The 17,463-nt window shown below is 36.2% G+C and overlaps 1 protein-coding gene across 1 annotated transcript in view; it reads right to left on the reverse strand.

The window, feature by feature from the left end:
- The window catches only part of NCOA2 (nuclear receptor coactivator 2), a 264,744-nt gene that overhangs the window by 170,701 nt on the left and 76,580 nt on the right, over positions 1–17,463 (reverse strand). Inside the window, exon 2 of the mRNA XM_008150353.3 lies at positions 981–1,037. The gene's annotated coding sequence lies outside the window, so the exon portion shown is untranslated. The remainder of the gene's footprint in view (positions 1–980; positions 1,038–17,463) is intronic.

The raw sequence follows: 17,463 nt of genomic DNA on the forward strand, positions 1-17,463 counted from the left end.
AAAATTGTCCAATTTTCAGACACACTTCACTTTGTTCTTTACAAAGTTATCACAAAACATATCTAATATGGTAGCATAATTTAGCAAGGAGGTGGGAGGTCCCACACCAGCTTCAGGTTTGTTCCTTACTTCATCAAAAGAAGCTTCAAGGATAGTGACAAAATAAATACAAAACTGGAAGCATTACCCTCTGAAATCTACCTGATTAAGCATATCTGAGTACATAAAATAGGCAACACAGGCAATTTCTCATAATATTTAAAAGCCACCAGTATATATACTTTAAGTAACTGATATAAATTAATTTTACATGTAGAAATAAGTATAAGGAACTAGTTCTGGTTTGTATTTATAGATGCAGAGCTCAGGGACTCTGAATATGAATAAATGCCTAGTATTTATTGCCCAATAATTATTTAACAAATATTTCCTTAGTCTTTCCTATATACCAACCTTTCTTAAATACCTACGTGTTTAAGTAGACAAAAATGGTCCCAATATTTAAGAAGCTTATATTCTAGCAGAGGAGACTCTAAATAATAAAATATTATGACAAAAATAAAGAGATTGTGTGATAAAGAGAAGCTATTTCAGACTGGTTGGACTAGAAAAGCCTGCTCATCAAATTTAAAACATCTACCTCCATAAAACTGAAATTTGCTGCCAAAATCTCTAGCAGCTATTCTTTTATTTACATATAAAAATAAACATTTGCCAGGCTATGAAATTTATATGTAATCTTCCCAAATATACACAGTAAGTACTAATAAATAGGTATGGTTGTTCTACCTTCAAATGTCATTTCAACACATAATAATAAAACAGAAATGGAGACAATACTTTTATAACAATTTCTTTGTATTGTCACATTCATTTTACTTACATATTATTTTGCTAAACTATAAATAGAATAATTTTTAAGTATTTAATGTTACTTAAAAATCAAAATAATCAAACAGAAAGGCTTAATTTTAACTCACCTGTACCTGTATACAGTGCAGAAGATCTATAAATCTGTGGCCAAATCCAAGAGAAATCTGTAACATAAACAAACAAACAAACAAACAAACATGAATAAAAAAATGTAGCATCTTGTGATTTTTACAAGCAACATATAAGTAATACTCATTTAACAACGCCTTTCCATTACACTGCATGGTAAAACCAAGAAGTAGACTTGTGCATTACTTCTATTAGCACAGCATAATATAAAATATGTGAGGTCACGGTTCATGAGTTATGAGGTGTCTTCCCTCCCGATCTTGAGAGCCCGCCATACACTCACTACCCTTTCTTGTAGCTGCCTGGCTCATCACTAGCTCTGGTAGGAGCAGAGGAGGCCGCGCTACGCCATGCCCCCTGCACTGCTGGGCTAGCCCAGGGCCCAGCACGCCGTGACACAATGTGCAGGAAATGTTTGCTGAATAAATGAGTAAACTTCACGTAGTTGTCTTCACTTGCTGTGGTTTCTGCTTTATCTATATGGAATTGAAAAGCTTGAAATTACTGAAATAAAGCTCTGTGTCATAATTGTTCGAAGAAAGAAGTTCAAAGGTGACTAAATAGGAGTAAGGAGTTAAAGTGGGGGAAATGGGAGGTTATCTGTAATACTATCAACAATAAAAAATATTTTTTTAAAAGCGACTGAATAATTTCTCAAAAATAAGTCTTGAGTAAAATGATATAAAAATGATGCTATATAAGACATTCATAACAAATTGCAAGAGCAAATGTGGACAAGAAAAGGAAGAACGTTTTCAATACTCAAGGCAGCTTCTCCCCAAGTTTCTTCTGGGTGTGTGTCCCTGAGGACAGAGAGCTTAACATGGAAGGGCCCTGGGCATTTCCTGGGATCTATACAGGAATCACTTCACTGCACAGTGAGGAATACAAGCACAACAAATACGTGCTTATGTTATTTTACGTGTATTAATGTTCACTATTTTTGTGTATTTTATGGACCTGAGAAAAATGGTTTGATTGCTACTAGAAGAAGTATTCTTTTTTTAACCATTATGTGCTACTAGATTTAACACCTGCAAGGAATGTTCTTACAGTGGAGCTACTAGATTTTTTATTGTCAGATGACACCAATCAGTACTAAATGACACTTTGATTAACTATCAAACTTAAAACAGTATTAACTCTCTTAAGAGCCCTTTACTATTTAGAATAAATAGAACATAATAGTAGAAAAGAGCTAATGCTAATTTAATATCCAAATTAACATTTTTTTCTAGGGCACTGGAAACATCTGATTTCATAATCTAATAGGTCTAAAGAAGAAAGAGAAAAAGTGCATTTTGATTTTCACCAGGACCTGATCAGCTTGGAGATCATTATAAGTAATGAAATGCAGCTAGGGTATTAGTCAGAGATGATTCATGAAAAACAAAAGAAAATTTGTATGCAAATAAGAAGTTAGCACAGTAAGTAAAACAAATGGATTCTCATGTGGCAGGCAGTCAGTAGTGTGCACTAACATGTTACGTAATAGGAGCCATCAATTCTTTCCAGCACTGCTGGGGTAAATGTATTCGCTATGCTGGCCTGCGTAAGCCTATTACAATTTTATACCAACAACTAATTTGCTCAAGGACATCACACCATGCAACAATCAAAAGCTAAAACTTGTGATATTAGTAGAAATGATTGTATTGAACTATTACTACGTGTTCTGTACTATTAAATAAGTTTTTATTAATATGCTAATATGAGGAAAAACTACCAAAGCATCCATGCTAAAGAAAGAGATATATAAGAGATATCCTATATAATAAAGAGATAATATGCAAATTAACCCTCACACCCTCACAAAATGGCTGCCTACGACCAGGCCAGCAGGGGGGTTAGTGAGGGGTGACCAAATGACTGAACAGCAGGCTGCATGGGGCGACCAGGCAGGCAGGGGGGTTAGTGAGGGATGACCAAATGACTGAACAAGCAGGCTGCATGGGGCAACCAGGCAGGCAGGGGGGATAGTGAGGGACGACCAAACGACTGAACAAGCAGGCTGCCTGGGGCAACCTGGCTGGCAGCAGGGGGCAGTTAGGGGCGACTAGGCAGGCAGGCGAGCAATTAGGAGCCAGAGGTCCAGGACTGTGAGAGGGATGTCCCTGAGGGGTCCCGAATTAGAGAGGGTGCAGGCTGGGCTGAGGGGCCCCCCTCCCCCCGTGCATGAATTTCATGCACCGGGCCTCTAGTATGAAGATATGGATAATTTCCACAGTATAATAATATCTTGTGTAACATTTTAAACAAAAGAAATTAATAAAATACTTCAACACAGAATTACAAAATATTTTATAAGTTACTAGGGAATATAATAGCCATTAAGGCAATAGTACAGGCAAGAAGAACTTTATAATAAATTAACATCCCTCTTTTCTTCCACCAGTCCTGTTTTCACAAAGCTCTTTCCAGAATATGTTTCAAGGGAGGAAGAGGAGGCTGCCCCAGGCCTGGCAAAGACAGAGGAAAGGCAGAGGGATGCATGTCATCTTTTCCCCAGTGACTATGGCTATTTCCACTGTACTAAAAAGGTATAGCCCTCTCTGCATGGAATAGTTGGAAGAGCCCAGGATTAAGCATCATCAGATAGACCAGGTTTCAAACTCTGGCTTTATCATGTGAATACTGCTGCTGTAAATATAACATCACTAGTGGCAGCTTAGGTAAGTGACCTAGGAAATGGCACTGTGGACTTATTTATAAATGAGAATAATGATGTCCTCTTTGCGACACCTGGGAAGTATCAAATGAAATAATTACGTAAAGCACCTGGTACAGAGTAGGCTTAATAATTATGATCCTGCCACGTCTGAATCTATTAAATGCTACTAGTAAAGACAGGTAACCCAATAAAGTGATGAAAAACAGAAGCTTCAGGCCTACCAACCCCAAGTAGAACTGATTTTGATGGGCTGTCCCTTTATCAGCCCATAATCCTCCAGATAGACACAAAAATATGGGAAATTTTTAAACCGAAGCTACTTTAAAACTATATCAAAAGTTGAAAGACATTACCTGATTTCAAGACTTGCTATAGTTACAATAATCAAAACAATGGGGGCTGGGTATAAGAATAAATAACAGAAGAGAACAGAGTCCAGAAACAGGGCTACGCATTTATATCAATTCATATTCAACAAGGATGGCAAGTTACTTCAATAAGGAGAAGACAGCCTTCAATAAATGGTGCTCAAAACCGGTTATGCATATGGAGAAAAGGGGAAAAAAGAGCCTCGACCTTCACCTTGCACCATGTACAAAAATTAACTGAAAATGAATAGGATCATAGATCTAAAAGTTAATAACTAAAACTACAAAGCTTGTAGAAGACAGTACTCGAAGACAAATTATTGTGGATTAGGCAAGAAGTTTTTAGATATAACATCAAATATATAAAAGAAAACAACATAAAAAGAACAACTATAAAAGAAAATAACTTGAACTCCATTAAAATTAAAACGTTTGCTCTTCAAAAAGACAATTTTAAAAATAAAACCACAAGTCAGACTAGGAGAAAGTATTGGCAAAATAATTATCTGATAAAGTACATGTGTGTATATAAAGAGCTAGATACTTAACTGTTAAAGGATGTCTACCTAGAATATATGAAAGATTCTTACAACTCAATAGTAAAACAAATGAATTATTTGTTTTAGAAATAGGCAAAATATTTAAAGATATTTTACATGTATCACAGAAGATATACAATGGTGCCCCAGCCGGTTTGGCTCAGTGGACAGAGCATTGGCCTGAGGACTGAAGGGTCCTGGGTTCAATTCTGGTTAAGGACACATGCCTGGGTTGTGGACTCAATCCCCAGTAGGAGGTGTGCAGGAGGTAGCCTATCAGTGATTCTCTCTCATCATTGATGTTTCTATCTCTCTCTCCCTATCCCTTTCTCTCTGAAGTCAATAAAAATATTTATATATACATATATATATATAAATAAATAAATGGGGAAAGTACACAAAAAAGTACTAAATACCACTAATTATCAGGATAATGGATATTAAAACCAAACAAAACAGACAAAAGAGCCTAGACATTCAGTAAAATATCTAAAGTGATGATAAGGATATGAAAAAACAACAACCCTCACATCACATCCTTCACTGGCGGGGAAGTATAACAGAACGGCCATTTGGAAAACAGTTTGGAAGTTTCTTATCACATAATCCAACAATTTCACACTACGGTGTGTTTTCATTTCTCTGGGGACAGATGACCACACAAAGAGTTGTAGTAAATGTTCCTAGACAGTAACAGCCAAAACCTGGAAACAATTCAAATGTCCATCAACTGGAGAATGTATTTATTAGAACGTAGTACACTCATACAATGCAATACCACTCAACAATAAAAAAGAATAGATTGCTGATAATGCAACAACATGAATAAAAACACTTAAATAAGCCAGACACCAAGATTACATACTGTATGACTCCACTTATTTCTAATTTCTAAAAAAAAGTAAAACTATACAGATAGAAAACAGATGGGTGGTGTGTTGGGTCACAAAACAGAAGTGGGAACTGGACACAAAAGAACTTTGGGGACCGACAGATTTTGTTCTAAAACTGGATGGTGGTGATGCTAAAGAAAGATGTATAAGAAACAGTAGACACACAACTATATAAATTTACTAAAATTCACCCCTGAATACAGTTAAAATGGGTACATCTCATAGTTATGCAAATTATACCTCAATTTCTTAAATGCGATATTAAAATGTATCGCGGTTTCCCTACTCTTTCTTCCTATGTGGTAGTTAAGGTTACTGTGTGAGTATATAAACAAACGGTGGTTTTGCCAAGTAGAGTGTCAACTAGCAGGGAGCACAAGTAACTCATTACTTTGAGGCAAAAAAAAAAAAAAAAAAAAAAAAAAATCTGGACTGAGCCTACATCACACATAAAAAAGGTGCTGGCAACATTAAAACTATAGGCTGATGCTTTTTTAAAAGGTAGGGGAGGGTAAGGGGGAGATAGGCTCAATATTTTATGTTATTTTTTTAACTTCTGAAAATGAATGGTTAGGAACAGAGCCACAGGTGGCAAAGTAAGCCGAGAGGAAAATGAAATGATATCTGGAATAGTAGCTAAAAGAGCACTGCACTGCAAGACTATGAGAATGAGAGGAGGCCATGTTTTTGCTGTTTTGGTTTAATGCCACCACCAACATCACTAGCTATTATTTATTGAATGCTATTTTGTGAGTGCACTGGGAAGAGGCCTTTGTAAAGTATTTCCTAATCCAATCTTTCTAACCACCGCACGAGGTCAGTACTGCCACTATCACCTCCCTTTTGTAGATCAGAAACTTACCTGGTAAGTGAAGTACTTTGTCTAAGACCACAGAGCTAGTGCAGCGTCAGAGCCCGGATGCTAACCCAGAATCTGACTGGGGAGTCACACATGCTCTTACCCAGCAGACTGTTATGGAAGTCCACTGTTCTGATAATGCTTCTTTTTACCAACATGATTCAACCTGAAAATGCCTTCTTGAGGTTTTTGGTATGGTATGAACACGAAGAACAAAGCTTACTAGTACATTCCCCACATCATCCATCCTTGGCTGACACTGCAATCGAACCTTAACATTATTTTTGGCTGACCCAAAGGTAGCCTCACAATTTTCTCAAAGTTGCCACCAATAAAAGAATCACCAATACATCAATATATTTCTTTTGAAATGACAATATACTTGCCAAATGGAACAACTTGATTATGGATGGACAATAGAGTATATGGCATGTGCTACTGGAAAGAGTTGACTAACCCAAGGGGAGCCCTGTGGCTGCCATACTTCATGTTCCAACCGAGGTCCTGTTATTGGTCATCTTGTCCTCTAGCCAGCACCACCACCGTCATCCAGCCAGTCACACTGGCTGGTAGAAATGAAGAGGACATGGGGAAAGGAAGAAAAGGCTAGGAGGACTGCTCAAATTACTTGAGATTTCCCAACAGTTTCAGCCAAGCATATAGTGCATACCTATAATGCATGATTAATAAAATAATCTTTTTTTAAATTTTTTGCTCAAGAGCACAAGAACTCCCAAAAAACTAAACATAAAATGCACCTTTCATTCAGCATGTTTCAAATCATCTTCCATCAAGAGGAAATTCGTACTTTGAAGACTTAACTTTGAGAATTACTCCATATTATTGAACATGACATTACATGTATTTAATATTTTATATGCCATAAAAATCACAAAATATAGTACTCTTATATTTTTAATATTATATTAAAATCCCAATGTGATGTCGCAAAAGTCCTAACAATGTATGTAACATGTAAAGAATGTGTGCAACATATGCAAGGAAAAATTCTTCCCCAATTATTAAGTTGATGATGCTAAAAATAACACCAAGACCTCAGAAGAATAACTTTACATTGACTGCTTAGCTTCTATATATACTTCACACAAGCTTATGTTTTCTTTTTTTGTTTACAGGGTTCTACCTCCACTTCAGACAATGACTCTTAACTAACGAAACTCCTTAACAAGTAATTTTCATTTTCAAAAGCCTTTTTAAAAGAGTCAGCAGTATCATGTCAAGACCCTTTAAAATGACATGTCTATCTGAACATTAGCTCTTATAACATATGTATAAGCATTAACTGACTTTCTAAAAATCTTTCCCACTATTCATTCTTCCATAACTTAATTCACTCAAAAAATCTTCACAGATTTGTGGAGAGCTAGATCTCAGTATAGGTCATACAGAAGGTACTCAGTAATTTTTTAGATAAATAAAAGCCTTCTCAGACCTCGTCATCTCTCTGTCAGAGAACTCTTCAGTTTTCTAAAACTGGTGCTTAAAATTAATTGAAATTCGATCTTAAGATGTTCTTTTGTTATTTTAATTCAATTTCATAAAATGCTTCAAACAGTACAATTAATCATGAGTAAAACTTCAGGTTTATAATTTAATGTAGTAACTTTTCATCTATACCAAATGTAAAAATAATTCCTAGGCCACATTAAAATACATTTAAAAAAGTATTTATCATCAGTTTAAAATTTCCTAAGCTACAGACAGGTACACATACACAATTGATATGTCTGATATAGTGAAAAATAACAACCATCAAATTCACAGATCTTATATGACCGTTCCTTTCAATTTGGTCTCTTGCCTACAATGGCAGAACCAATACAATAAAGCAACTATCATAAAACAGTAACTCTCCAAAGAGTAGTATTCTTGCCCAGAGAAACAGATCTAGAAGAAAAATTAATCTCATATGTGTCATTGCATGTCCAAGGCTCAAGTCTGGAACAGGACTAAAGATGCTAAATTTGGAGTCACTAACCTGAAAATAGCATTTAAAACCATAGAAATGGTTAAGATCTCTTAGGGAGAAGTAATAAAGAATGGAGAACTGAGAGTCTGGAACTAAGCCCTAGGGCAATGGTCGGCAAACTCATTAGTCAACAGAGCCAAATATCAACAGTACAATGATTGAAATTTCTTTTGAGAGCCAAATTTTTTAAACTTAAACTTCTTCTAACGCCACTTCTTCACAATAGACTCGCCCAGGCCGTGGTATTTTGTGGAAGAACCACACTCAAGGGGCCAAAGAGCCGCATGTGGCTCGCGAGCCGCAGTTTGCCGACCGCGGCCCTAGGGAATTCCTACATTTAAAGTATGTAGAAAAGGAACTGGCCAGGGAGAATGAGAAGAAATTACCTAAGAGGCAGGAGGAGGGCCAGCAAAGACAAGTCCTGTAGAACTGGGAGGAGAGGGTGGTCAACATTGCTCAATGCTAAGAGAATTAAACGGTTTCTACTTGATTGACAAGCAAGCAGAACTTGCTGATGACCTCCCTAAGACGTTTCACTGGAATGATAAAGATATGAATCAGACTGGTGAATAGGAAATAAGGATTTGGACACAGTGTGTGCAACGATCACTCATTATTGTCTTATGCTAAAACGTATCTTACCCTCTAAACAGTGAGCTTCCTGAGGGCAAGGGCAAGGTTTCGCCCACCTTTGCCTAAGAGGGCAACCGGCTGCTAGACTGAAGTCCTGGGGTTTTAATTAGGGTGCTCAGCCAAAAAATTCACACAATAGTAGTCTTCAGTAGAATTTCGGGGAGGAAAGAAAAATACTTCCTGGGAAGAACTTAATCTTTCTTAAACAGAGATAAAAGACTCCCTACCAACACTGGAACATGCCAACCTGACAACCAATCAGCTCCGCCTCAAAGAAAAGGCCCAAGGTCCCAGGAGTAGAATTTTAACTGCTTTTCTCCCAATCAAGTAGGAAATTTTTGCCCTCACGTTCCCCTTTATTCTCTTTAACATGAGAACAGTTACTGACACCTAATGTATACACTGAAATATTAGAAGATCTCCATATTGTTATCAAATTATTTCTCACACTAAGCCAGTCTGAAAGGCAAGGTCCGCTTTCTTAATAAAGTAAAATATATACCTTGCAAATACTAACCGTGGAGGGGAAAAAACTTAAAAGGCTGTGACAAAATGATGACTATCTGACACAAGGCATTACACTAAAAATATATACAATTCTAAAACCTAATGTTGGGGAAGACAGCTAGGAAAACAACCTAATGTGGCTGAATTTTTCCTTAAATTGGGAGTAGCAAGAATGTACATAAATGTCCATGAACTCTTCTAATACATATTTTTTATTTTTATGACAGTCTAAAATTACTACCCATATGAATATGCTAAATCATATGGATGATCGTTATATAACTGATAACTTACTGACATTAATTTCAGGACTTGCATTTGCACTGACAACAGGAGAGAGACAAGTATTATTTTCATGCCTTTCATATCACGTCTTGAGGGACAAAGGCTTTCCTAAGTTCCAAAAAAGAAAAACGGGGGTGAGGAATGTGAAATGTCTTCACACGGCCAGGCGTACAGCGTATGAACTCGGTGGACCCCGAGCTCAGCTTATTGTAAACAGCACCTCTGCTGAAGCCAGACAACACTGCACGGTGCTATTAATTTAAACCTTATTTGGTAGTTTTGTTTATATTTAGTTAGTAAATCTGGTTTTGTTTTATAGGTCCTAATGAAACGAAAATCTTTCTGCATTTGGAGAGTAATTTAGTAACATATACTAAAATGGTTGTTTTTCATAAGGGCCATTACACCAGTTCATTTCTCCCATTATTTACATAATAAATATGGCTATAAAATGTGGATTAAAAAATCACGCATGGCTTTTGTTTTAAAAAGTTCTGCTGGTGCCCTAGCTGGTTTGGCTCAGTGGATAGAGCGTCGGCCTGCGGACTGAAGGGTCCCAAGTTCGATTCCAGTCAAGGGCACATCCCCGGGTGGTGAGCTCGATCCCCAGTGTGGGGTGTACAGGAGGCAGCCAATCAATGATTCTCTCTCATCATTGATGTTTCTAGCTCTCTCTCCCTCTCCCTTCCTCTCTGAAATCAATAAAAATATATTTAAAAAAAAAAAAAGTTCTGCTGGCAAATCAAAACATGGCCCTACCAGTGGTTCCCAAAGTGTGCCTCTGAGTGCAGCTCAAGAACAGTTTTTTACCAGTTTTAAACCTAAATGAGAAAAAAATGTAGTGTTTTATTTTTCAAAAAGCTAAGTTTTATTAAACTTGAGAGTCTTCTTTATTATTACATTATAAACTTCCTGTTTTGTAGGGTTACGTTTTCCTTTTAATTTCTGAAATGGTTGTGGTAGTAGATGGTCACCTTTTTTTTCATGTGATGACTTGACAAATTTCACAATTTGGCAATCCTATATTAGTTCCCTAGATTTTAGAAAAAAAATTTTTATTATTATTGATTTGAGAGAGAGAGAGAAGAAGGAAGGGGGAGGGGGAGAGAGATTTGCTATACCACTTATTTATACAATCATTGGTTGATTCTTCTATGTGCCTGACCAGAGATCAAACCTGTAACCTTGGCGTATCAGGACAACACTCAAACCAACTGAGCTACCTGTTTGAGGGGAAATTCTTTTTTTTTTTTTTAATATATTTTATTGATTTTTCAGAGAGGAAGAGAGAGGGATAGAGAGTTAGAAACATCGATGAGAGAGAAACATCGATCAGCTGCCTCTTGCACAACCCCTACTGGGGATGTGCCCACAACCAAGGTACATGCCCTTGACCGGAATCGAACCTGGGACCTTTCAGATTGCAGGCCGACGCTCTATCCACTGAGCCAAACCGGTTTCGGCTTGAGGGGAAATTCTTAATAGTATTACATAAAAATAAAGATCTCCAGGTACCACTTTCCCTGCAAATATATACACACATACAGATATATAGGTATAGGTATTCCACTCTGGCATTATGGGGAAAATTCATTCTGAGCATGAACCTCCATTCAAGAAGTTCTTGTTTCTACCCAAAGAAACCTAACCCCCTCCCCAGCCCCTGGACCTGTCAGGTCTAGGATAAAGAGTGAAGCCACAACTATAGCCTGGAGACAGCAAAGAGAATCTATCATCTGGCCCCTAGGTGCTCACAAGTAGATATTTTGCAAAGCAACCTAGAATAAATTACAACCTAAAAAGGTGAATAATAATGATCACAAGTAATACACAGAAAACAGAAATCCTGGGAGACTAATGACAGCAATAAACTCTTTGCTACTCCTGCCATTGAGAAATGATGTATAAGTGTCCTCCCCTTGAAGCTGGGGTTGCCTAGGTCAGTGGTCGGCAAACCACAGCTCGCGAGCCACATGCGGCTCTTTGGCCCCTTGAGTGTGGCTCTTCCACAAAATACCACGGTCTGGGCGAGTCTATTTTGAAGAAGTGGCATTAGAAGAAGTTTAAGTTTTAAAAATTTGGCTCTCAAAAGAAATTTCAATCGTTGTACTGTTGATATTTGGCTCTGTTGACTAATGAGTTTGCCGACCACTGGCCTAGGTGATTAGTTAGACCAACAGACTGTGACAGAAGTGATATTCTGGGACTTCTGAGGCTTGAAACTTCAGCGTGAGACTGCAACCCTTCATCTTGGGAGTCCTGAGCTGCTAATTATGTCTGACTATCTTGAAGCCACCATATTATGAGGAAGCCCAATCTATCATGTGGAGAGGCCACATGAAAAAGACAATGAGATGCCCAGCCTGCCCCTAGCTGTTCTGATTCCTAAGAGTTCCTGGTCATCCCAGCTGAGACCCCAGACATGCCTGCTATGCCCTATCCAAGTTCCCAACCAACACAATTTATGTGATACAATAATTTGTTTAAAGCAATAAATAACCAGAAATAAAACCAATAGCTTTTCATAAATAGTAATGAAAACTTTAAAGCAAAACAAAGAAAGTCTTGAGCTGTAAACAAGACTGACACTAGACACAAAAGAGAATTATGATGCATAAAGGTAAATATACACCCATTCATTCATTTATCCAACAACTATTTATAACACCAGGATGTATAAGCAGGGCTATATACAGGCTCTGGAGATGGTTTTTAAAAAGTCCTGACTTCAAGGAATTTACAGACTAGGAAGTATTGTATATTATAGCATCTTCTTATATACTCTTTAATGTGTTTTACAAAAATAACATAATCAACTATTCTGATCAAATAAAAATGCAGACCAATCTCAGAGTGACCCAGAGTTTAAGTTCCTCTATGACAGCAACTTTCAACCCTTTTCATATGATTTACTATGAACACAATCTACTTAGCACACAATCTACTAAAATTCTGCAGCACACCAAAAAACAATACCGATCTAACCAAAAAATAGGCATAATGTTGATTCATTCACACTGGACAGCTATTGTCGTAGTGGCTGCTGTCAGTTCTTTGTTTGACAATCTAAAGAAAAGAGGTCAGTGCCCCTGATTAAACAGTCAGGTACTGCATGCTTTAAAAATTCTTGCCGCACACCAAATGCGCCATGGCACACCAGTTGAAAATTGATGCTCAATAAGAAGGAAGTGAAGACTGAACCCAAATCCCACAAAAGGTCATTTGTAGTTTGTAGTATCGAAACATGCTTTAGTTAACTACAGTATATAATAAAACGTTTGGGTTCTCATTTCAGACTATAAATTCAGGGCATGCGTAACTAATCCTTTTTATTTCTTCTTCATAAAGTATCAGGTTAAAGAACTGTTTAAAGATATTATTACAAATGTGCCGAGTAGACCTTTTATTGCAGTCAAGATTCTGGAACTCAGAATGGGCAAAGTAAGTAAGGTCAGTAGTTATGCTGTTGTTTTAATAAGATTTATTTCTGTCTAGGTGTGCTACAGTTTAAACAAACTATTCCAGTGACTAAAATAATTTTAACTGCTTCTTTTATTAAAGCATAGACAATTTAACCTTTCATAATATTATTCTCAGGGTTCTAAAATTATCCAGATTTTTTCTATTTGCAGTTTTTCTCTATTCAAATTTCACATGAAGCCGAAAAGAACACAAATAGAGAAAATTATTCTACCAGGTATTTTTAAATACAGAAAAACGTTTGATCTCACATTGTAACAGAATAAAACAGTAAATAAGTACACTTACGGCCTCTTGGACGAAAGACCACAGTATGTCTTTAAATCATCAGCACGTAGCACAATGACTCTGTAGAAGGTACTTAGCAAATTTGTGTTGACTGATGATAGTACATTTATTTCCCAGTTATTTTAACTGTGGCCAACAAAAATAAGTAATGTTATTTTCTGTCTCAGTGACTTCTTGAAGCAAAGAAAAAAGGCTACATTTTCAAAAGCGATCAAAAAGAAACAAACTTTCTCATTTTCACTTCAAAACACTAAAAGAGGAGTTGTGGTGGGGGTATAGTAACAAATTCTATGCATCTTAAATGTCACAGTAAAGATAAGAGACAATGTAACTAACAACAAGCTAAATGACAAACATGGCCTTATGTTTATCATTTCTCTCATAACTTCAATTACATGTAACTTGTCAAAAATTTATTTTTTAAAACAGGATACAAAAGAACATTCTTATTGCTGAACAGTCACTTGTTAATATTTTATCTAAAATATATTATAAAAGTCAAAACAGAGTTCTGAACAAGAAGATAATCAGGAACTTTAAAATGATAACTAATATTTCATAAAAAGTAACAATATCTGGGAGGAAGACACTCAAGAATATTTGAGTGAACAGGTAGCTCATTGTTCTCTCTTCTAGACTGGTCTAGAAGCCAGCGTGGCATGAGACCAAGCGTCAGGAGACTTGGCCAGTGTCCTGGATCTCCTATGAGGCTCAAGGCCAATGATTGACTGTCTTGTGGCCTCAACTTCCTCACCAACAAAAAGAGAGAATGGCACAATTATCTCCAAATTTCATTTCAGCTATAAAAAAATGCTACCGTCCTCAAATAAAGAGCCATTAGTCTAAAAGATTGGGTTTGAAAACACCAGAATCTTCTATTTGCTTAGTTAAGGCACAATTATTTCCCTAACCTTACACTAAACACTTTAAAACTTTCAAACACAGATAGATTACTTTTCTCTTATTTATCTTTACAACAATTATGTGAGATAGACTGAGTCTGCAGCTACCACATGCAATTGGCAAATGTCAAAAGGAGGCTCGGTGAATGAGGTTCTATGATTTGATTAAAGTCACGCAGCCAAAAAAAAAGCCTAGAAATCAGATCTGACTCCCAGCTCAGTGCCTAAATTTCCAGTAAAGGGCACTTTTAAATCCATAAGAATGACAAATAAATGACATAGCCGTTAGAAAGAAAAAAATATAGTTATTTTTTTAATGTCTACATTGTTTCTTTAAATTGAGATGCCATGTGTTAAATTCCCTAAGATAACACAATTTTAGGCCTCTATGTCTCAGAATTATTTTCAAGATTTCTGAAATAAGAAAATCCCAGTGGCTTAAACATATTATAAAAATATTACCATATATCAAGGTTTCCTAAATTGATGCATATTCCTTAACAAAAAAAGAGTCTGTAGCAAAATAAGTTTGGAAATATTTGCAGATTAACAATTCCCCTAAATGCTTTTTAGTTTAACATAACATTTCATAAATTGGTGTATCAATATAATTTCAGATTTAAAAAAAAAACACCAATTGACATTCTAAAGCACTTTTATTCCAGTGACCCCATCTTGGAAAATACTTATGCACATTTTAAAATATAACCATTCGCAAAATAAAATATAAAATTACTATATAATTTTAAATAATGAAAAGTTATAGTTGTTCCTTTCTTTCCAAGCATACATATTTTCATATTTTTTGAAAAGGTGAATGAAGTCTCTTACATTTAATATGACAGTGTTTCTTTTTATTTTTTTTCTTGAAAAGTTACTAATCTAATATTATACTTTATAATCAACAGCAAGCTGGAATAGAGTGCTGTGGTGTATAATCTTCTCATAATCTTAAAGTGTTCTCTCAGTGACACAAATGACATCATATTAAAAGTTTATATATATATAGTCACAATAAATCAAATAGCAAAGCTGATACTGAAGAATCTGAAGGAGACCACACTAGGATGAAACGTACACTCTGAACATGTAATAGCAATGACAGGACATTGAGGGAAATGTTCATTAGAGAAATAACATCTGAAACATCTTAAACAATTACAGGGATATGTGATTAACATTGGGAGCAAACAGGTAAAGGGTAAGTCCAATTACTTAATCCTTGAGCCCTAGTTAACCCAATAGTAACCATGGAAATAACTACAAGTTTGGTTTTTGCTATTTATAAAATAGTAGACTCTGAAACAAAGCCTAATTAGTTAATCTGAATTTATTTTGGGCTCTTGATAACACTAGATGAATTTATTGAAGTCTCAGAGGAATGAGATATTTCTAAACCTTTCCCAGACAATTATGAGTTCCCTGATACAAATTAACCAAACACACTTTCATTATACTTTCATCTAATAATGTTTAGCAAGTCCAAAAATACTTTTGAATGCTTTTGAAAATGTAAGGCAGCTTAGAAACTTGAGCTGTTTTTAGCAATGGTATTTTAAAAATGGTATAACTTACCACTCCAAGCAAAGAGGTATGACTTGTCACTGGCAATAGTGGTAACATGGGAGACTGAAAAAAGCTATTTTGAGAAAATAAGAGATTGTGGATTCCAGTCTCAAGACCCACCCTTCTCTCACATATGTGAAATTTAATGCTTATGTAACTTACAAATTCTGTTTAAAAATGAAAGCAATTACAGTAGAATAAGTTATGTATTTGTTTTTAAAGGTACATTAAAAAAATAACATTTTACAAATAGAAGCAGTGTCCCTGGAAGAGTTTGTCTCCCACCCCCACCCCCACCCCCACGTGTTGTTGTTTTTTAATTAAATGTGCTGAGGTAGCACTGGTTAATATCATGCAAATTCCAAGTGTACATGATTCTCACTCATCACTGATGTTTCCATCTCTCTAACCCTCTCCCTTCCTCTCTGAAATTACAAAAAAAAAATAAAATCGTAAGACATCTGTATACTCGTGCTCACCACCGGAAGTCTAGTCTCCTTCCATCACCGAATATCTGACCCCCCCTTAGGGAAGATTTTAGATACTTCAGTTCTTCCTAATCTTTAAATGTTTATGCAACTCTTCCCTCTCTCTTATATCCATTTTAGAATTTAGAAGATAATTCCCATAACCAGGACATAAACAGCTCAAAGATACAAAGTACATTTCAAAGCCACTTCCTTGTCCACAAATACATGGACAAGTCATATTTTAAAATAAAGCACAGAATACCACAAAAAGACTCACAAAAAGGTATCAAAGTATAGCATGCTTCACCAACCTATAGTTATCCTATTTTCAGCTATGGCGTAAAAGCCACCTTTGGGAAAATGAGTTTAGACTCCAAGTGCTAGATTAAGGAATAATACAAGTCTAAAACCACTTAAGAAATCGTAAGAAACAGCATTATTTGGGAGGTCATTTAAAAAAATGAATGAAACTATCGCCCGGCCGGCATGGCTCAGTGGTTGAGTGTTGACCTATGAACCAGGAGGTCATGGTTCGATTCCAGGTCAGGGCATATGCCCAGGTTGCGGGCTCGATCCCCAGTGTGGGGTGTGCAGGAGGCAGCTAGTTAATGATTCTCTCTCATCACTGATGTTTCTATCTCTCTAACCCTCTCCCTTCCTCTCTGAAATAAAATAAAAAAACTTAAAAAAAAAGATGAAACTATCCCAAATCCATGGCAGAATCTGCCTCTATGAGGAAAATAACCGAGAGCCCTGGAACCATGATTTACCTTGAGTTCATTTCAAGTAAAACACTGTGAAATCAGGGTCTGGAAATGCCCTTTAAATGTGGAACTAAGCAGCATTTAATTTAAATGTAAAAAAAATTTTAAGTGTACATAATGAAAAAGACTGACACTTAAGCAATCTGAAACTGTATTTCATCAATAGTTAAGCTCCTTTGGGGGAGAATATTAAAATTGCATTGTTATATGTGTGAAGATCACTGTATAATCAATGACATGTCTTGT

Source organism: Eptesicus fuscus, chromosome 19 (genome assembly GCF_027574615.1).
Source record: "Eptesicus fuscus isolate TK198812 chromosome 19, DD_ASM_mEF_20220401, whole genome shotgun sequence".
NCBI lineage: Eukaryota > Metazoa > Chordata > Mammalia > Chiroptera > Vespertilionidae > Eptesicus > Eptesicus fuscus.